Consider the following 23,436-nt stretch of genomic DNA (forward strand, 5'->3'; position numbering starts at 1 on the left):
AAAGTGCATCAATTATAAGAACGAAAGATTTGATTGTGTTACCCGAGAAGCATACTTTAATGGTTTTGATACCAATTTTTGTAAGGGCTTCCTCCAATTGAGAATGAAGCTTGTGAACGAAAAGAACATTCTCTTTGAAATATAGTATTAATCCATTACTATTTTGTTATAAACTTTAAATGCGGTCAATCTCACATTTTTACACCGAATATAAAGCATAAATCTTGTCACACTCACATTTATACTCAATGTATAAAGTATCCTCTATGGTACACTGTCGTGTCAAAAATATCGGCCTTTGGTTACTGTGCTCTTGAATATTGGAATGGCCCATCGAATATTGAAGCCTGAGCATACGAATATTGTGATAATATCACTGTAATGAACATTGCGATTCTCCATTACAAATAGAGATGAATGCAAGGTCTGATGTGCGGCTTAAGTGTTCAATCGGTCTGGTCTGTCCACTGTATACGCTACTCATTTTGTATTGCATTTTATTTTTCTGTCTGCGTGTGTCTGTCGACATGGCTGCTGAGCTTCTTAGAGCAACGTGGTCGAGCTTAAATAAAGCTACCGAGTCCACAGCAAAGGAGAGGAAGAGCCCATCGTCGGCACTGGAGAGGGTGCTGGCGAGCCCTGGCGTCAAGAACCGTAAAGTGACGGCACTCCGGTCATCGTCGCAGGAAGCGGTGATCGAGATGGCGCGGTCCATTATTGACAACGACCGTGTCAACGACCCATTCTACGTGCTGGACCTCACTGTAGTCGTGAATTTATGGCAGAAATGGCAGAACGCCCTTCCCCGCGTGCAACCCTTCTACGCCGTCAACTGTAATCGGGACCCTGCATTACTGGCGGTGCTGGCGGCGCTCGGCGCCGGCTTCGCCTGTGTCAGCTGGGCGGAGATCGAAGCTATCCTGAAGCTCGGCGTCTCGCCCGATCGAATCGTGTATGCGAATCCCTGCAAGGCAGAGACGCAACTTAAATACGCTGCTAACGTCGGGGTGAATTTAACGACGTTCGATTCCGTCGAAGAAGTCGCGAAAATCAAGAAGTTCCACCCGCAGTGCTCGTTGCTGCTTAGGGTAAACGTGCCCGACAACGACGCGGATGGTGCGCGGTGCCCGGTGGGCCGCGGCAAGTACGGAGCCCTGCCCGAGGAAGTCGAGCCGTTGCTGCGGGCAGCGCAGCGGTCGGGCCTGGCCGTGGCCGGCGTTTCGTTTCATGTCGACAGTGGTGTGCAGCGCTCTTCCCGACTCTATGCCGCTGCGGTTGGGGTCGCTCGGGGAGTGTTCGACTCGGCTTCCCGACTCGGGTTGCCGAAACTTGGTATTCTTAACATTGGATGTGGTTTCACGGCGGGACCGGCATTTACAGAGATCGGGGATACCGTCCGAATTGCGTTGAAGACGTATTTCCCAGATGAAAAGGCGGTCTCAGTAATCGGTGAACCGGATCGATATTTTGCGGAATCTGCGTTTTTCCTGGCCGCGAAAGTGATAGGGAAACGGGCGAGAGGGGAAGTGAAGGAGTATTGGATTAACGACGGGGTCTACGGCTCCATGAGTTGCCTTCCCCATGGAAAATCTGAAGTCACTAGTGCGTTACCTCTGGCCTGCAAATCCCACCCTCGTAATATTCGCTGTACAGGACTGCCCAAGTATCGATCAAGTGTGTATGGACAGACCTGTGCAGATGTAGATATTGTGCTCACCAATTACATGTTGCCAGATGTGGGCGTGGGTGACTGGCTTATTTTTCCCAACATGGGCGCGTACACTAGTGCCACCAGTTCTAATTTTAATGGCTTCACTACTTCTGCTATTCAGACCTACTGTGCTGCCTACATGCCATCTTAGTCCTTCTAATCTATACGCCCAATCTACGTCCTTCTGCGCTGCGTTGATACTAGTTAGGTGTTTTGAATTGTGTATACTTAAATGGCTATTGTCTACATGTTTTGAATTAATAGCCTGAGTGAAATGAGGGGAGTGCGCTCATTGGATGGAGAAGTTTGTGTACTTTATATTGGTTGTAAGTTATTTCGATGGAATGTTTACGATTTTGAAGAATATTGGTTGTAGTATGTGATTTCAATGGAATGTTCAAAATTTCTAGAAATATGTTTTCCGGAATGTGTGAGATTAAAAATTAATCATTTATATATATTTGACTTATCAAAATTATTTGAAAATCTCATGCTTAGTAGCTCATATTCATTCTTATTGAATCTATATGAATACAATTTTATTTCATACTATACTCATTCTTATATATACAGCTTGAGTGGGTCTAATAGTTAAGAGAATGTATTTCCTCCTAAAAGGTAGAGTATGTATGCTTTTATAGACTTAGCAGTGAAATCACTCTAAGGAGGTGAGTCCTTTGTGCCAGAAACAAAAAAGGTCTCATACACCAATTTGGTGTCTCGCTTCATGGTGACCTTAAAATTAGATAATAATAATAATAATTGAATCTATACCCACACAATTTTAATACAAAAAATAGTTTGATAACACACCTTATTATCATCTAATTATACCCAACACGTATATGATATCATTTACAACATTATATCCACATTTTATATATCCATTAGCCTACATCATCTCTCTTTGTAAACAATTTGTCAAATAAATTAGGACTTCACCAAATGTATTTAAGATTTTATTTTTCATCATTCAATTTTTATCAAAAAAAACTCTAGGATTTCCTCGAGTTTTTAAAACATATTTATGCTTTTATTAATGTTAATATTTTATTTTTATAAATATTTTTTTTGTTTGGTCAAGTAACAGTGGAGCCTTCAATTGACCGAAAAAAAGATTACATATGGTACATGTCTTTACAAGTGTAAAGACCAACGAAACACAGACCCGTTGATGATTAACAAACAACAGGGTCAACGAAACCCAAAACTTTACACACTAAAACCTCCAACCATTTTAAAACCCAATATCCATTCAGTAAGAACCCAATTGATTCGACGTTCCTCAAAGATATCGCATCAGAAACTTGCGCGACACTTACCCACTTCACGAAGCCGATATAGATTATAAACCATTGGTCTATAAAACTTTGGGTCCGCTCTTAGACTTAACCTCCGGCAATTTTAAAACCCGACATCCATTCGATCAAAACCCAATTGATCTAACAGTCCTCAATAATATCGCATCGGAAACTTGCGCGACACTTGTACGCTTCACGGAGCCAAGATAGATTATAAATGATTGGTCTATAAAACTCCAGGTCCGCTCTTAGACTTAACCTCTGACCATTTTAAAACCTGATATCCATTCGATCAAAACCCATTTGATTTGACGATCATCAATAATATCGCATCAGAAACTTGCGCGACACTTACCCGCTTTACGAAACCGATATAGATTATAAACCATTGGTCTATAAAACTTCAGGTCCACTCTTAGACTTAACCTCTAACCATTTTAAAACCCGATATCCATTCGATAGCGAAGGCCATCAAAACCTATGGCCTGCGGCCCTTCAACTAGCACGTTGTTTACCAAAATACTCATCCCTCGTAGTTAGCTATGATGTAAGCATTGACTATGGGATTGAAGGTTAGGATTTACTACAACACTTCAACCAGGCTCAAAGGACTTCTGCTAGTCTTCATCCTGCTCATTATTCATGGTCTAGAAGTACACCATGTCTTTGGCTGCCTATTGTTGACAATCATCACGCAGTTTACCAGAGGGTATAGAATCTTAGTCGTACTGAATATAGATTTCCTTACATAGGACTCCTTCATTCGCCAGACGATCAGCTAACATATTTGCTTTTCTTCGCACATGAACGAAGCTGATGATTCTCAAGGTTCACAAGTGGGAATGAATACGCTGAAAGACATGCGAGAGCCTCCAATGTTTCGACACTTTTCTAGGTGTCGTTCCATGACACATTTTCTTGGCCGCATTAATGACCAATTCAGAGTCAGCTTCAATGATGGTGTTGTGTAAATTTGACTCCATCAGGATTTCCAGGCACTGTTCTAAGGCTATGAGCTCTACCATGTTATTAGTGGCAGTCCCCAAATGACTGTGAAAGATATCTTTTATGTGCTCCTACTCATCTCTTATGACACCACCAAATCTAGCCATCCCTGGGTTGTCCTTAGAGGCCCTGTCTATATTGATTTTCAAAAAACCATGAGGAGGAGGCTGCCAGATATCTTTACCAGCAGTTGTTTTCCTCACACCCTTGAAAGTGCCTTGAGGAACCAGAGAAAGGAGACCCAACTGCAGCAATATGTGAGCATCCTGGGTCGAAGGAGGGTCCTCAGTAATTTTCCACATAAGGGCTACTATTGTTTCCTTGAGCTATCGTGAAATTTGGACAATGATGTTTTGGGTCGAATCTGTTTTGTTCTTGAAAATCCTGCCATTGCGTTCTTTCCAAACATCACAGATAATAAAGCATGGAACCATATTCCAAGCTTTGTTAATTATTTCATTACCTGAGAAGTCTTTCCTCCAATTCTTCAAAGTGTTGGTGATGTTGAGTCTGTCCCTGTCAATTTGCCTGAAGACTGAGGCAACCCAATCCCACAAGCTAGAGGTGAAGTGGCAGAGGTTTAGTAAATTTTCCATTGTCTCCTCTTGTAAGCCACATAGATGGCATTTGGATGGGCCAACAAAGCCCCTTTTCATAAGATTCGCCCATGTGAAAATTTTCTTTTGGTGAACCAACCATATAAACAACTTGATTTTCATCCACTGCGAGTTCTGCCAAAGGTCATTCCAAATCTGAGAAGGGTTTGGATAATCAAAACCTAGGGCCATGCGTTTAGCTTCTTTGAGGTTAAAGGTGCCTTCGATGTTTCAACCCCATCTCAGTTGGTCACAAAAGGATGACACCAAAGTCTTCCTCTGCTCCAAGTCAAGAACAAGAGAATCCGCCTGGGCATTCAAAGGACTCTCTTCACTATAACCAAGATCCTTCCACATTCTCCATTTACCATTGTCCCTTACGTGATCCCAGAAGTCACTTACCATCAGTAAATCTTTGCTTTCAGTGTCATTTTTTAGAGCAGTTAATTCTTCCCTAAACAAATTTGGTTCCTACTGCTAGTTATCCTCACAAAACTGTGCAAGGTTCCCGGCTCAAATATCCCAGAAACTATGCTTCTGGACAATGGTTCTATTCTCCCAAGCAAGGTTCCAAATGTGGTAGCCCTTGTTGAACCTTGACATTTGGATATGATCCCTCTCCTACCAATTATTTGCAATTTTTTGCTTCCAAAGCTTGGCCCAAGGGGTGGCCGATTCCTTGAGCCACCTCCACCAAAGTTTAGCTCCCGAAACTCTGCTAAGGATTTCAGGGTCATGAAGCCGCAAACCACCATGGGCCTTAGGTTTGCAGAGCTTGTCCCAAGCTACCAAAGCACAGTTCTTTTTCTCCTCCCCTTTGCCCCAAAGAAAATATCGTTGAATACTCTTGATTTGTTGCATAACTCCTTTAGGAGCAGGAAGAGATGAAAGCATGAAAATGGCTATAGCCTGTAAGACAGCCTTTGTAAGCACAAGATGCGCTACCAAATTCAAAGACCTGCATGTGCATTTCCTGACTTTGTCTTGAAGTTTATTAGTTACCGGCTTCCACACTCCCTTGCTCAGAGATTTGTCAGTAAGAGGCATTCCAAGGTACTTCGAATGTAACTCATCCCTTTGAAACCCAAGAATTCTAGTGAGGTTCCTCTAAATAGCAATGTCAGTGTTAAAAAGAACACCTTTGATTTGTCAAGGCTTACCTCTGTACCAGCGACCAATGCAAAGTTGTTTACGATTTCTTTGAAAGCTCTCGCTTCCTTATCCGTACGAATGCCCTACAACATTGTGTCATCAAAAAAAATTTGATGAGTAGAAGCAGCACCATCCGGGGTAAGTTTCAGACCCTAGATTCTTCCTTTATAATTTTCCATTTTGATCGCTCTGCCTAACCCTTCCATCATGAGAACAAAGAAGAAGGGGGAGAGAAGATCCCCTTGCCTGAGACCCCTAGAAGGCATAAAGGTTCTAGAGGGAGATCCATTAAGCATAATTGAGAAGCTAGCCATGGATACAAGGGCCATAACCCATCTTATCTAGTGGTGGGCGAAGCCATAAGCTTTTAGCACTGCCCTGATGTAAGACCAACTTAGCTTATCATAAGCTTTCTCTAGGTAAAGCTGCATGATCATACCAACTTGCTTATTTCTCTTAAGAGAGTGTACCACCTCGTGAGCTTGTATGATGCTGTTGAGAATCTGTCTTCCTTCCACAAATCCAGTTTGATCCTCTGAGACGAGAGTAGGAAGAAGAGGCTTGAGTCTAATAGTAATCACTTTGGAAATAATTTTGTACACCACATTACATAAGGCTATGGGTCTCAATCTATCCGGTGTCATAGCTTTTTCCTGCTTTGGAATCAAAGCTATGAAAGAGGCATTAAGAGCTTTCAAAAAAGTATTGGATCTTCTAGAGTCTTCCACAACATCAAGGATATCTTATTTGACTATTTTCCAGCTAGCTTTGAATAAGTCCACATTGAAGCCATCAGGACCAGGAGCTTTCCCATTTTGCATCTCATTGATAACTTCACTAACCTCCTCTTCAGACACTGGCCTGTTAATATTGTGGTTGTCTTCCTTGGTTACAATCTTAGGAATGAACTTGGTGAATTTGTTAATGAACTGAGATCAATCGACTAGAGGCTCCTCTGTTATGCTAAGGAAGTGTTGAACTAGAACAAATTCCATTTCATTATGAGAGACGAGCTCTTTCCCTTGAGAGGCTTTAAGTTTTTAAATTTTGTTATGAGATCTGTGATCCAAGGTTGATCTATGAAAAAACTTTGTGTTTCTTTCTCCTTCTCTAATCCACTACACCCTCGATTTATGTCTCCAAAAAATCTCCTCTTGCATGCACCGATCGATAAAACCTTCTGTGATGATGATCTAATTAATCTCCTAGAATTTCTACTCAACTTCTCTTTTGGCTTTAAAAAATATTGCCAAACTCTTTTTTGTTCCAATATTTAAGCCTAGATTTGATGTGTTTAAGTCTCTGTTGCAACATGAACATTCTAGTGCCTTGAACGGGCATATCTTCCGCCCACCATTTGTCAATATTGCTAGTGAATTTAGGGTGAGAGAGCCAGACATTTTCAAACCTAAAAGGACTGTTCCTTGGTGTACCCATGAAAGTATCTTCAAGCTGGATAGGCTAGTGGTCCGAGCCTCCGAAGGGAAGGATTAAAGATGACATATCAAGGCCTGTGAGAAGGAGGTCCTCTGAGATTATGAATCTAGCTAGTTTAGAGGCGACTTGAGAAGCCCCTCCTCTCTTATTATTCCAAGTAAAAGTGTCATTTACTGTTTCGGTGTCTACTAGCCCCATGTTATTCATGAAGTTCTGGAAGGAAATGAAGTCTCTGCCTAGTTTTCTGGTACCACCTTTTCTCCCTGTAAGAGATCTGATCATATTGAAATCCCCAACCAGGATCCAGGGCATATCAAGATATCTCTCTCTCAGCTTCTCAAGGGAGGTGAGAAGCTTAAGTTCGTCTTCTAGTTTTTGAGGACCGTAGACATTAGTGATCATGTAGATCTCCTTATCTCCCAAAGGTTGAATCACCAACGATAGAAAGTTCCTAGAAGCTTCAGCATCCAGGATTGCAAGTTTTTGAGGATCCCATAGAGTAAGAATCCCACCCGCTGAGTTATCATCTTTAATGTCTAGATACTCATACTTGATTAACCATTTGTTGTGTATCTCTCTGATCTTGTGCATCGAACATTTTGTTTCCTGAATAAAAACCATATCTGATTTTTCTTCTTTCATTCTACTGCTAAGAGTTCTTTGTTTCCTTTTACTTCTCAAACCCCTAATGTTCCAAGTTGTAAGCTTCATTAAGAAAGGTTTGTAAAGGAGTAACTGGTAAGATCCCTCATCTTACCTGAGTTAATCATAAGTTTCCCACATTCGGTCAGCAGCTCATTTTGTGTCTTTCTTCCTCTTTTCGTACTCGGGTTCTTGGAAGAATGCATCGGTGTATCCTCCATCGTTTTCACTCGCATATTCTCCTTGCTATCCTGGTTTATTTTGACTCCAGAACACTTCATTTTTTACCTCCATTGGAAGAGCTGTTGAACCCTGTCAAACTCCTCTTTTGGCAGAGAGTCTACCCCTTTGGTGATTCCTTGCTCCAGAAACTTTTCTAAATCTAAATTCTCCCTCTCTATGATCTCCTGCAGTTCATGGTCTTCCGTTCCAGCCTCACTTGCGGTTGTCTCATGGTCCCTACTGAGCTCCATAATGCTCGTCATATCATCCTTTTGTTTGTTGTTTTCTGGTATATCCTCCATATTAGTATCCCTTTCCTTCTTAGTGGGAATATTCTCTGATTCCTGGTTTGTCTCGTTTTTTTTGACTTCTTCTTCTAATATCTTGAAACTATTGTGACTCGGTTGTCTGTCTTCACTAATTTTCTTTTTTGGTGCCGCTTGCATCCTTTCCCTTTATGCCCAACCATAGTAAAACCTTTGGGATCCTTGCCTATAGTGGCTTTCATATTTATTTCCAACTTGTTCAATGGGCAGTCCGTGTATAGGTGCCTGTGTTCATGGCACTTACGGCACCTAAATGGGATGTGTTCATAGTCCACTGCATGCACCCATTCCTCGTCATACACTTCTAAAATGATTGCATCTGGAAGTGCCCCATATAAGTCCATTTCCACACATATGCGAGGGAAGGAAGCATATTTGCCTCTTAGTGTAACATCTGAGATATTATAGAATTCCCTAGCTTGTTGTCGATAGCCTTTATAGACTCTAACAACCAATAATCTAAAGGAAGGGAATAAAGTCTTACCCATACTGACATCGAGGTGAAAGTTTCTCGTTCTGGGATAAAGTTCATTACCCATGGTCTCATATAAAGGCCTGCAGAAGCCTAAAAATAGGGTCCTCCCTCGAACACTCTATCTTTATCATCTAAGTTTGTGAACATCACCATGAAGAAGCCCTTGGACCCAAGGTGAACATCAATTCCCCCCTTTGGTTTTCAGTGGTTCCTTATCCATGCTTGCAAGGCCTTCTCTATCGGCCAAATCCACATAAATTTACAGATAACAGCATATTGTGACATGTGGTATCTGTGTACTTATAGCGCTGGGTCACTTAAAATGACTCAAGGAATAGTGTTCGACTTGGGTTTACAGGCCACTGATGTATTCATAGGAGCACCTTCTGGACTATTAAACTCTGTCATCTTCTCCTTACTAGCTTCCTCGTGATTCTCTTCTTGTCCATGAGGTCTGATAGTATCCAATTTTTCAGTATTCTTAGCCTTTGTTACCACCTCCCTTGGTTTCTTGAAGTGATGCGATCCAACTCCATTACTTCTGTCCACAACCACTTGACTGTAAGAGCGAGCTGATCTCCCTCCTCCACGCCCCGCCATGGTGACCAGCGACAAAACCCTAAAGAGAAATACTGATATGCTTCAGTCTCTCCTCCGCATTCCATGCAAGAAAATTCTTCAAAAGCATAATTTACTTACAAAGCTACAAAAAATCAATTAATTAGAGAGTGATTGCAATTGGTTTGTGAATCTCATCAAAACTGTAATGTATTCAAAAGGTAGTGGAGAAATGATTGCGGAAGGACTTCAAAAACTCAGAAATTTTACACTACTAAGAAATTTTACACTTTTCGTCTCAACCTTATTGATTGATGTTTATTTTTATAAATATTAATAACAATATTTTTATTTAATTAAATTTTACTAAATTTAAAATTAAAATAAATTTATATTAATAAATAATATTTTTTATATTTTTATTAATTATATTAATAAATTTATGAATTTATCAAACATATTTATATTTCTAATATATATATTTAAAATTTGTATATAAAATATTTTAATATTAATATATAAAATATTATAATATTTATTATCGATAAAATATTTGAATATTAATTTTTGTATATTTAAATAAAATATTTCAAATTCAAAAAAAAATTATGGTTAAAATATTTAAATAATTTGCTTTGTAAAATCACAAAAGTGTGTAATTCTTTCTGTAGTTAAAAGAAAGTTCACATATATTGGTCTAGATAATAAGAAAAATAAAATTAATATAAATCCATTTAATTTGAGAAAAAGGTTTTGATTTTCTTAAATAGATAACTAATTCAAAATTTAAATAAATTTACCATTATATCTTTATTAAATTATTATTATTAATTATTTTGTTTTTATTAATTTTATAATTTTTTAAATTATTTTAAATTTATTTACATATTTTATATTCTTACTGCTTCTTTCATTTATTTTATTTAAATAAATATATAATAAATTTATATAAACAAAAATTAAATTTGTTTATAAAATTTATATCACTCCATTTTGATCGTATAAATTTTAATGGATATAATTTTAATTTATCCAATATAACATTTAATAAACCATTTTGATTGTATCAATTTTGATAAATACAATTTTAATTTATCCAATATAACATTTAATAAACCTTATAGAAAAAAGATATTCACAGATTTCATGTCCTTTATCACTCTATTTTGATACGCAATTTGTAATGTTTTCATGTCCTTTATCGCTCTATTCTGATAGGTCATTTGAAATGTTTGTTAGTGGAGGGCAGTGCAAGTTTAAATGTGAGTGGATGTAGAACCGTTTGTCCTTTATGACTCTATTCTGATATGCCATTTGTAATGTATGTTAGTGGAGGGCATTGCAAGTTTAAATGTCAGTGGATGTAGAATCTTTTGTCCTTTATCACTCTATTTTGATAAGTAATTTTAGGGTTTTCATCTCCTTTATCACTCTATTCTGATAGGCCATTTGCAATGTTTTTCAGTGGAGGGTAGTACAAGTTTAAATGTCAATGGATGTAGAACGTTTTGTCTTTTATCACTCCATTCTGATAGGCAATTTGTAATGTTTTCATGTTCTTTATCACTTTATTTTGATAAGCCATTTGGAACGTTTGTTAGTGGAGGGAAGTGCAAATTTAAATGTCAGTGGACAGAGAAACTTTTGTATCTCGATAAAAAAATGTTTGACTTTAAAACATAAAAATTTAATATATGTTTCATAAATAAAATTTATTTAATTATAATTAAATAATTTTTTATAAAATACGTGATAGTACTATAAAGGTGAATACAAATATTTTTGAGGATTATGAATAATTAAATTATAATTTTTTTTATAAAAACAGTATTATTAAATTTATGGAAAGAGAAAAAGCTAGAGGAAATATATATGATTAATATAGTTTCAGGAAGTTATTTAAAAAATAATAATTAAAGTTTCATTTTTATGTTGAATTTAAAGATCAATCGTATAATAAATATATTAAACATATGTAAATATATAATGTAGAAAAAGTGACTGCATTTTTTATCCATAATAATTTGGAAATGCACCATGCTAATTATGCTATTCGAATAGTAATTTGGAAATGCTCCATGCTAGTTAGATTATGAAATGCCCCGTACTAATTATATTATTGTAATAATCGAAACATTTAGCGAAGAGATACTGGAAATGTGACAGAGAATCAGATGGATATAAAACATTTAGCGAGGAGATACTGGAAATCTGACCGAGAATCAGATGGATATAAAGAAGGATGGCAACGTGTTTGTCTTACAAAGCAAATGACTTTCAGAGATTTTTCAGGTGGATATAGAAAAGGATGGCACCATGTTTACTTTAGTTTATTATGGACAAGGATCCACTCACTGAATATGTAGTGAGAAGTAGTGAGATGTTCAACGCACTTGCACAATCTTCACCTCTACAAAGCAAGAGCGGAGATTTACGACATCTTATTTCGTACACGGTTATCAAAGACGTCACATCCTTGGGGTTTGTGGGTTTGCCAACAAATTGATTCAGGGCCGTTCAATTTTGTAAATATAAAAGTCTATAAAGTTGATGCGACATATGAGGAAGGCGATAAAGATCTACTGACCTGAATATAAGATATGTGGATAGAATTCTCTGCCAGACTGGCTGTATATAGTAACAGTGGGTAGGAACAATTTTATCATCATTCTTTCATATCGACTGTCTAATTATATTCTTATTCTTTAGGATTTTCCAATTTTTCTATATTCAAATTCCGTGAAAAAGATATGTTATATGTTATGAGAGGGAAATGAGAAGGTTACGTCTGCAGAGAAGCCAAGAATAATCCAAATGGTATAAGAACTTCTTCCGAATAGTACATGAAGGTGTAATGTAGTGCTTGACAGGTATTTATCCAAAAGAAGGAAGAGAACATGGTAGGAAATGTATATAGACTTAATCTCCTCTATAAGATGCAAAATTATATAAGTCGTAATAATTTATAGGGCTTTGGTTTAATGATATAGTTACTTTTTTTGATTTATATTTTAAAATTTATTTAAAAATGTAAGTTTTCATAAGAGAAAATTATGATATAAAAAAATTTAAAGAATAACTTTACATGAAAATGAATGAAATGTCATTTATAATTTAAGAGTTCAGTTTACTCAACTTTAATTTAATAATGAAAAGAAAGAATAGTTTTTTAGTTTAGTAATCTAGATTGGGTTTATGTGTGAGCTTCTTTCCATTTTATTTTATTTTTATCTTATTTATATTTTGGTGAAGAGAGTAATTAAGGTGGTTTCATAATTATATTTTATATTTATATAATTAAACAATGAAATATAAAAATGTGTGAGATTTTTTTTTTTTGTAAAGTTAGGCATTCTTCATTCCGGATAACAACAAAATTACAACATATTAGAGTTTAGGTGGCAGGTCTGCCCGTAGGAAACCAGACCGCCACCTTTCGGCCTTAAAACCTGACCAAAATTTAAAAATGTTATGTTCCTTCTTCCTATCATAACCATTGTTTCGCCTATTAAAATCTAGGCTAACGACATTAACATAACTCGACACCCAGATACAGTTTGGATTCATCAACAAAATAAACGAAAGAAGATACAACACAACTAATCTTCGTCAGACAAGTTACGTAGGTAGGCTTAGGGCCGCTAGCGCCCGGCTTCAGATCTTATGCTCTATGGCCCATTTGAGTTCCAGCACCAATTGCTCCATGTCCTTTAGCAGCAGATGGTTTCTGGCTGCCTGGACTTGGACAACCACAATCTCTTTCAGGAGAACGTTCTTTATGTTGGTCGATTCTTCCATCAGTTGGCATTTGAGGAGCTCCTCTACCTGCTTGCGCTCTTCATCCTCCTCTTCTTGAACCGCCTGGTTTACCTCCATAGCCCGGCCAACCACATGTTTCATGATCCAGTAGAATTGGAGTGTTTTATTAAACAACGTGTTCCTGCCTCTTGAGGTGCCTAGGTCCGTGATCACTTCCCAGTCCTCGCGGGGGATCTCTTGGTTCGCGCTGATTTCCCTCAGCTCGCGCTCCCACCCATGGATTAGAGAGCGGAACTCAGGAGAAATGCCAGTCATGTATCCATCTATTAGGTGAAGGAGCTTGTCGCTTCCTGCCCCTTTTGTTCGAATGGCTACTGGTGCCATCTTCCCTCTGCTTAGCAGAATTGATCTTCCTTGGAGCCATCTTACCACTGACCGGGGACTTGGGAATTGAGGAAGCTTTTCGACCCATCACAGCAGAAAACCACAGGTCAGTGCAAGAGAGATGGAGCACAATCGAGGCCTGTTCATTTGAAGTGGCATGCTCAGCATGGATGGACGCCCGGGTTCTTGTAGCAACACCATTTTGGGCACGACGGCTAAAGACCCACCACCTTCTCACAGGAGCCCGGAGAGACCCCCACCCAGCGAAGTGGTGAAACCTGATGGCCTTAGCCAGCAGGGAAGAATAGCAATCGTGGTAGAGACCACGGAAGAAGGCCAGGGAGCAGAAAAGACCAGGGGTGCGAGGACCCTCCTGGAGCACGGCAAGACCCGGCAATGCCCCCCACGTAGCCTGACTCTCAGAACAGGGCACAAAACTAGTATGGAGCAAATCTTCCCCATCTCAGGAGGAGGGGAGGAGAAACAAAAGAGTACCCGGAGGGCCATTTTCATCGCTGCAACTGGGATTCTGCGCGCAAGGGCAGAGCATTTCTGGCCAGGCAAAGAGAACGGAGAAACAAGCATGCATAATGTCTGAAGGACGAAGACGATGGGAAACATACCACCTTTTCTTGCCGGAGCCGAGGAGGAGGGTTGGTCGCAGAGTCGAGCAGGCGCCTTTCCGCTCTTTGTCATCGTTCTTACCAAACTGAATGAGCCTTCCATCTGTTTCCTCGGGCTTATTAACTCGTTGTCCTGTCAACCGGGCCTCCACTTGGCTGTTTAGTTTTCCGGCCTCCACTTGGCCGTTTAATTTTCCGTCAGGCATTCCGGCCTCCCTGTCTCGGGAAGTGGCGTGACTTGACCTTCCCGCTTTATGCGTCATTATTCCAATATCCTTCCGGCTGCTCTTGCCATAGCCTTCCTGTACTCCTAATGCCACCTGTCGTCCTTCCTCTGTCCATTGTACCGAGTTCCGGAGCTAGCTCTAGATCCTTCCTTAATGTTGTCTCAGTTCACTCGTCTTCTCCGTCCCTTCGACCAGACCTGCCTTGCCCCGTCACCTGCCCGATTTGATCATGCCTTTCTCCTCTACCTATTCCCACGGATGTGCTGTCCGTTCCCAACTGTTGCAGATTTTCTCCGCCTCTGCTGCGTGCCGCCTGATCCTGACCGTTCATCTCTATCGTGCCTTTACCACCTTTATCGACGTCAAGCAATTGTTGAAGTTGAGAATTCTCCTCCGGGTGCAGATGAGGCAGACCTTCGCTGTCGATTTCTTTGCCCTGATTCCGGCAGCCCCAATTCGCAAGCCAATCCACTGGCTTGTTACCTGCACGCCTGGTGTGAGTCGGGAGGAGGTAGTCTATTCTGGGTAGGAGCTTCCCAATTTCGCTGACGAGCCAAGCTGTTCTCCAGCTTTTGCTGATTTTTTCCGCTGGTTGTTTCTGTTGGAGCTTCCTAACCATGTCAATCACCAACTTCGAGTCACCCTCGATTTGGAGGCGCTTGAAATTGACTCGTAGAGCAATTTCCAGGCCCCGTTTCAGGGCGTGCAGCTCGGCTTCATTATTTGAGGCTTCCCGCAGTCCATCGCGAAGGTTCTTAGAGTTTTGCCCCCGGCGTCTCTAAAGACTCCCCCAATGCCAGCCTCTCCTGGGTTGTGTTTTGCAACACTGTCAAAGTTTAGCTTTGTGAATCCCTGTGGGGGGTGTTGGTACTGGTTGCTTTCGGCCACTGCTTTGGTCTGCTCTTTTTGTGAAACTCCCCCATTTGCCATACTCTGGCTGACCTCTAGTCTTTTCAGGATTGCCTCCTCCGTTTTCGATGCCTGCTAGTCTTCGTCCATCCATCTTTCTGTTAGGATTGTTTCCCGAGTGTTTCTAATGGTTTGTTTCCAGATTGTTGCGGGGGTTCGGGTTTCTGCCTTGAAAATTTCCCCATTTCATGCTTTCAAGATATTCCAAAGAAGGAACCCGGCAGAAAGGAGCCAAGCGCGATTGAGCACTAGATTCTGGTAAGGATTTCTCGGCCAATTGACTATGGTGCTTACGATGTTTTGATGGTTTCTGTGATGGCATTCAAACAATTTATGGTGGCTTTCCCACAAGGAGATGCTGACAGAGTGGAAGTTCATCAAATGTTCCATGGTTTCCTATTGGGAGATATAGAGGGCACAACAGGATGGGCCTTAGCTTCCCTTCCTCAGAATCTGGTCCCACGTAAGTGCTCTGCCGTGAACAATGGTCCAAATGAAAAAATAGAATTTAGGTCAGTGCTTGATTTTCCAAAGGTTTTTCCACTGATTTGTTTCCGGTTGATGATTTTGATTGATTTTGAGGTAGTAGGCTTCTGCTATTGTGAAATTTCCTTGAATTCGTTTACCCCATCTGAGGATGTCAGACCCTGTTTTCCTTGCTATTTCCGAGATGCCATCTCTGTATAGTAATCTTGCCATCTGTCGGTTTCTGGTGCTCCTTCCCAGTCCTCTTTATGTTTTCAATTGCGCCAGTATCCTTCCTCGTCTGGCTTCTAGAAATTGCCAACAGTTGAAGCCCCCGTCTGGGACGAGAAGGCTAGGATGGCTTGGAGGTTATCTTTTTGTATAAGGTGGTCGCGTTGCTACCAAGATTCCTCCTAGAATCTCGCTTTTTCCCCTGCTCGAATTTCCCAAAAAACTATGATCCCTTATCAGGTCTTTGCTGCCTCTCGCCAGGTTCCAGATTGCAGAGCCTCTGGTCTCTGTCGTACTTCTCAGTCTTTCTTCAGTTTCCCCTACCGCATCGTATTTTCTTTCCCATAGCACCTTCCAAAGGTTAGGGCCACCCTGAAGCCACGTCCACTAGAGCCTTGCGCCCATGACTTGGTTGAGGACGAAGGGGTCGCAAAGCCCTAAACAACTGTCTTTGGGCAGCTGGCTAAGCCACTCCCATGAGATTAGGGCCCACTTTCTTGTTTTGTTAGTCCCCTGCCAGAGGAAGTTTTTGAACAGGGTTACTAGCTTTTGGCTAGTAGTCTTAGGGATAGCTTGCCACGAGACCTGGTAGTTGGGGATGGCCTGTAGAACTGCTTTCAAGAGGATTATCCGACTTGGGGAATTCAATGAGTGATGGGTCGAGTTCTCCATTTTATTTTGGATTTTTTTTATTAGTAGATCCCAGTTGGCCGACTGGAATTGATGCTCATGCAACATAATACCCAGGTATTTTTAAGGGAAGGTTCCCCTATTGAAGCCTAGAGTGCGTGCCAGGAATATTTGGGCAGCCAGCGAGGTGTTGAAGAAAAACACTTCCGATTTATCCTTGTTAATCTCCATTCTAGAGGCTTTGCTGAATTGAGATAAGGATTTGATAATTCTTTGGGCCTCCTTCAGAGTGGCTTGTCCATATAGCATCACATCGTCTACGAATTGCTGGTGCGAGACCGGGATGTTGTCTTCGCAGATTCGGAGGCCTTTTATCTACTCCGTGGAGACTTGAGCCTTGACCAATCTGCCTAGGCCTTCTGCAACTAGGATGAAGAGGAAGGGAGACAGGGGGTCTCCCTGCCTTAGCCCACGGGAGGGAGTGAAGGCTTCAGAGGGGGAACCGTTTAGCAGAATCGACATGACTAGAGTGCCAACCATAGACAGGATCCAATTTATCCATCTTTGGTCAAATCCATAGGCTTTAAGGATGCCTGCTAGATATTTCCAGGTAAGCCGGTCAAATGCCTTGGCCAGGTCCATTTTGATAAACATGGTTAGGGCACGAGAGCTTTTCAGGGAGTGAATCACTTCCTGGGCCACTATGATGCCATTAGTGATCTGTCGTCCTTTGACAAAGCTAGTTTGCTCCAGGGCAATGAGGTCTGGCAGGATCGACTTGAGCTTGTTTACCATGATAGTTGCAAGGATTTTGTAGACAACGTTACAAAGGGAAATGGGACTAAAACCCTGTGGTTCATACAAGCAGCCATTCTTTGGAATCAGATCCAGGAAGGTGGCGTTCAAGCCCTGGTGCATGCGCTTGGAGCACCTGGATTCCTCCACAAGATCTAGCAGATCATTCCCCATGAAGCTCGAAGTCCCCTGATAAAATTCAATGGTGAAGCCATCGGGGCCCGGGGCCTTATTTTTTGACATTTTTTTTATCGTCTCCTCAAGTTCCTCCTTGGTGATTACCCTGAGAAGGGCCAGGTTTTGATCTCTAGAGACTTTCTTAGGAATATGGTGGCAGATTTTGTCTATTTCCTCAGATCGGTTGACATTTGGTTCGGAGAGAATGCCTCTGAAGTGCTCCACCAAGAGATGTTCTATTTCATCCTGCTAAGTCACTCTGTTTCCCTCCTTGTCTTTCACGAAGAAGATTCTGTTGCGTTGGCGATGGTTCAGCATGGCTTTGTGGAAGAACTTGGAGTTTTTGTCTCCCTCTTTTAGCCATTGGATCTGGGATTTCTGCTTCCACAGGATTTCCTCCTGTTTTCGCCCTTCCTCCAATTGAGTGATTACTCCGCCTTCCTCCTCAGCCATATCTTGACTTCATCTGTCCAAGATGATTTGCTGCTGGATTCTTTCCAATCTAGACTGGAGTTTGCCTTGCTCCTACTGGATGTTGCCGAATTCTTCCCTGTTCCACTTCTTGATTTTGCTCTTGATTTCTTTGAGTCTTAGCTGAAATGAGTGCATTTTAATGCAGCCTTCCTTTCCACTTTTACTGTCCTGCCACCAGCCTCATACTTTGTCTAGGAAGTCAGGGCATGAAGCCAAAAGGACTCAAACTGGAAGGGTCTCTTTCTGTTCTAATCATTTAAGGCTATTTCAAGCTTTATTGGCTAGTGGTATGATCCTATTGAGGGTAGGATAGAAGCCTCATAGAAGATATCCAGCCCGATTATGTGCTCTAAGATGAGGAATCTGTCTAATCTTGAAGCGATCTGTTTGGATCCGCCTCTTCTGTTATTCCAGGTGAATTTCCAGTTTATGGTTGGGATATCAACCACCCTTAATTTTGTCTACACTTCTCTGAATCTTTCCATTTCCAGGTCTTCTCTGCTTATTCCACCTCTTTTCTCTTCTCGAGAAGTGATTAGGTTGAAGTCACCTGCCAGGATCCATCTCTGCTCCTGGTGCATACTTCGAAGCTTGGTCAGTTGATTGAGAAACAGGTCTCTGTCTGCACATGTGTGGGGTCCATAGACAACCGAGATTACCACCCATTCGCTTTGTCCTATTAATCGGAATCTCCCAGTGAGGATTCGAGGCATTCCTATCCACCAGTTGGTTAGGACTTCTGCTGGGTTCCAGAGAATTTCTATCCCTCCTGCACTCCCTTTGGCATCTATAGTTACTTGTTCGTATCTCGGTTTTATTTTATTGAGAATTTCCTCCATTTTCTGGCCTAGGATTTTAGTTTCTTGGAGTAGCATAATCTGAGGTTTGTCTTTTTTGAGTCTTGCTGCCAGATGTCTCTGTTTTCCTTTGCTATTTAAGCCTCTGATATTCCACGATGTCAAAATCATTGGTTAACTTGGGATGGGTTTTGAAACACCGCTGATAGCGGGACCACTCTCCCAGTATTGACTAACATTTCTCCCATGAGTTGGATGGAATCCTTAAGGTTTTTTCTTCCTCTTTTTTTTCCCCCCTTTACTTTTTCCATTCTGATCTGGTCTACTTTCCTTTTGAGTCTCTTGGTATTATTCTAGTGAGGCATTGCCTTTTTCTAGTTTGGTTTTATATTGTTTGAAGGTTTCAGCATACAGCCTCTTCTGTTCTTCTGGAATAAACCTCTCATCCAGGTTATTCCATTCATTCAACAGTTTTCTCAATACTTCCTCTTCCTGGCTTAGGTCCTCCCTACTAGTCTCTTGGTCTGTCTCCATTTGTTCAGTTTGTTCGTCTATTTCCTTATCTTTTTCTGGTGGCTCGCTCGGGGCTTTCCTTTTATCTAGGTTTCTTTCGTAGCTCTCACTGCAGGCCGAGCCTTTATCCTCCTGATTTTCCATGGGTTGATCTTCCTCATCTTCCTCTACCTCCAGTATTGTAAAACTATTTGGGTTCACTGTGAGAGATTGTTTTCCTTCCTTATCTTTCTGGGGGGGGTCCTTGTTGGCTTTCCTTTTGCTTCTCACCTCTTGGAATTCCTCCTGGTCTGGATATTTCTTTTTTTCAGGGACCCTCTACTTTCTTCTTCCTCCCTGGTTATCGGACATTCCATTTCCAGGTGGTCGTGGGTATGGCACCTGCGACACCTAAACGAGATGTGTTCATAATCTATGTTCTGCTGCCAAACTTCTTCACGATATTCAAGCTCTATTGTGTCAGGGATGGGGTTTGCTAGGTTCATGTAGACACAGATCCTGGCGTACGAGGTGTAGCTACCATTCTTTGTTGTTTATGCTATTTTCACGAAGCTTCCTATTGAGTTTCCTATCCCCTCTAAGATATCCGAGTCCCAGAAGTCTATGGGGAGCCCAAATAAGCGGACGCAGACAGGTGTAGCCAGAAAGGTTTCTTTATCAGGGTTGTAGCAATCTTCCCAGAAATGCATGAACAAACCAGCATTATAATAGAAATACGGGCCATTTTCAAATACCTTTTCTCTCTCTTGCAGGTTAAAGAAGATTACCGTAAAGAAGCCTTTCGCTCCCAGCTTGAGCTCGATGTGGCCTTGGGGCTGCCATTTTTGCTGAATCCACTTGGTGAGGTCTCTTTCCGACGGCCAGACTCTTACGAACTTATAGATAAGGGCGTGATCGCTCATATAGCTTCTGTACTTTTCCAGTTTTTTCACTGCGATCACATATCTGGGTTTCTCCGCTATACATGGCAGGCACTTTCCTCTGCGTCCTGTTTTTCAGGTAGTTCCTATCACCGGGCCCGTGTTCTTCTGTTCCTCTGTCTCCTGGATGCTCTGTCCGTCTCCTACCACCAGATCCCAATAGGAGGGGATCTCTCCCCTCCTGACATCTTCTGTCATACCTTTGTTGCTTTGGCCACTGTCAGTTCCTACTGGACTAGGCTATTGATGGTCTTCCTCACTTCCTTCGCGTTGCCCCTAGGTTTTCACCTCCTTACCGCCATTAGGGTTTGAGTTGCAAAGCTCATTTTCCCTATAAAATGTGTGAGATATTCTGTCTTTAGGTTTTTGTAATTAATTTTTTTGTTTTTTAATTAAAAAAATTGTGTTTGAAATATTAAGTTTTTGTATTTGTAGTATTAATCTCTCTTTTATATATATAGTGTTACTCAAAATTAAATCATAAAACATGTGGAGATCAAACTTCCCCACCTAACCCATTAGGCCACGATAGGATAATCTTCTTGTTATCACTGAAAACCCTTCATCTTGAGAAAGGTGCAGATAATTCCATTGTAACACTGCTTGCCACTAGAGATTCCCAAGTGCACCTGACACAGTATTTAAGGGATTCACTAAATATCAGCTTTCTGTTGTGTTTGGCCAATGTTGCCACATGTATCATACATCGCTAGGATGTGCAATTTCCCACATACAACACTGAGAGCAACACTAAGAAAACAAGAGATCGGAGTGGCATTTCCCTTTGATAGGTTGCTATGCATGAGATTCAATTGATGGATGAAGACATATTCAGTTGCAAAATATTGGTTGGAATCAGTTTGAACCCATGACTAATGGTTTCTATTGCTCAAAACTCTCATGTCAACGTGATCTCCACTCTAAAAATGGCTATTATTGCTTTGAGAATTGCTCACAGAAGTAGAATCCAAGGAACTTCAGTTGATTCCAAAGTGGCTCCACCACTCCTTTAACCATTCTGGCTTCTGTACCATCTGATTGCCATGCAAGGCTCCATATTTTAACATGATATAGTATTCCTTTTTTCATCACTACGACAAAGAAAGTCCCACCATCACTTGGTATATCCTTTGAAATTATAAATAGTACCATGAAAGAAAACATGTGGGTTTCTTTGAGGCCATTGTCTTGGCCAATTAGGATCCCTTGGCCTATTTAGAGTAAAATATTTATGATAAACATTTTCCCTTGCATTTTTTTGTCTCCATATTTCAATAATATCTAGGAATTGATTGGTGAGAGTATCTTCTACTAAGTCAACAAGGTGGCATTCAATATGATGAATCATTCGAGGTATCCATCTCCTTGGTCATCGACCAAACCTCAATTATGGAACTAAGTGTTTTATATCATTATGAGACTACAAATTTGATTCTAAGACCTGAGTATGGAGAAGTTTCCATGACGGTTACCATTTACTGCAGTATTTATCCCAAGATTTTGTTTCAGGGATTTCCTTGCATATTTCATTGTTGTCTTTCCATTTTGTAACTATCACCATACAATGAACTAGGTCCTGTAGATTTTCTCTGCTCAAGAAATTTGGAATATAATTTTCACTACCCTTCATATGCTAGATATCAAAGTCAAAATTGGAAAATAAGGCTTTCCGTTAAGAACAAATTTCTTCCCTTAAATTTTTGATTTCTTTGTTAAGTACTTTATTCATAGCAGATGCATCTTTCCTTAAAACAAATGTTTAATTTATCAAATGAATTTCAAACTTATCAACCACATTGCAGGAATCTTTTACTTCCTTTTCAATACTAGAATAGTTTTTGTTAGTATCAAACCATTTCCTATAAGAAAATTGGATGATTTGTTATTTATTTCCTTTCTTTTGTTTAAGTACGCCACCCCATCCAAGTTTAGAGGCATTAGATTCTACTATTTTGGGTAGAGATTCATCTAAAACATAGTGGATGGGAAAAATCCTAATGTTTTATTTAATCTTCCTAATTACTTGCATGTGTTCATCTATCAAAGGAAAAGGTTCTTTTTTTAACCTTTCATTCAAAATTTTGCAATCTTGAGCACCATGTTTGTAGAATTTACAGACATAATTGAGGTAGCCAAGAAATGTTTGTAGTTGTGTTCTGTCTGTAATTCTATCTGGTAATTTATCTGCGCAACATGTTTTTATAGAGTAATTTTCCCATTGGATATGATATGCCCCAAGAATTTGATGCTTTTTTCTAGAAAACTCAATCTTCTTTTTGCAGAGGACCAATCATATTTGTTTAACCAACTGTAAGAATTTCTTAACATTCTTGAAGTGGTCTTACATAGACTTGGATAAAATTAATAGATCATCAATGTAAACTAACAACCATTCAAAATAAGGCTTAAACACTTGATCCATTATTCTTTGGAACTTAGAGAGATAAGTCTTAAGACCAAAAGACATGGCATTCCATTCGTAATGCCTTTCAGGCACACTAAAGGCAGCTTTAAACCTATCTTCTTCCTTAATCAAAACCTTCCACAATCCTAACTTCATATCAAATTTGGAGAAAAAATAGCACCTATTATCTTGGAAATTAAACATGATTAATGTGGAATTGGATAGACGTCATCAACTAAAACAAAATTGAGCAGTTAATAATTTATGACCAGGCGGCCTACCCCTCAGATTTATTATGAATGTTTATTAACATAAAAGCCATAACAGTTCCAAGGACAATCATACTCTCAAATGAGTTTCTTATTGAGGGGGATTTGGATTTCTTTCGGGCATAGCTTTCTATATTCTTCATTCATGGGAATTGCACAACATTTGCACAGTTTCCCAATATACTAAGTTTTGTAGGGAAATCAAACATAATATTATTTTCAATGCTAGAAAGGATTTATTTCTTCTGTACATACTTCAACTTCAAATTATTATTGGAGCACTTGAATTTGTGCTTTGACAACCTATTGTGCTAATATTTATTCAAGCCTTAGGTTTTCCGTTTCATTTTTGACATCTTGTATCCGATTTTTGTCTTTTTCTTGATCTCCCATTACCTGGACCATTGTAGAGACTTTGGGGATGATACAAATGG

General features: G+C 40.2%; 1 pseudogene; it reads left to right on the forward strand.

Annotated features, from left to right (window-relative positions):
• The first annotated feature begins 437 nt into the window (after window positions 1–437).
• LOC149245272 (ornithine decarboxylase pseudogene) lies at window positions 438–2,081 on the forward strand (annotated as a pseudogene).
• Window positions 2,082–23,436: the final 21,355 nt, after the last annotated feature.

This window comes from Pinus tabuliformis, chromosome 7, assembly GCF_031772625.1.
Source record: "Pinus tabuliformis cultivar Carrire ecotype Pingquan chromosome 7, CPIR1, whole genome shotgun sequence".
NCBI lineage: Eukaryota > Viridiplantae > Streptophyta > Pinopsida > Pinales > Pinaceae > Pinus > Pinus tabuliformis.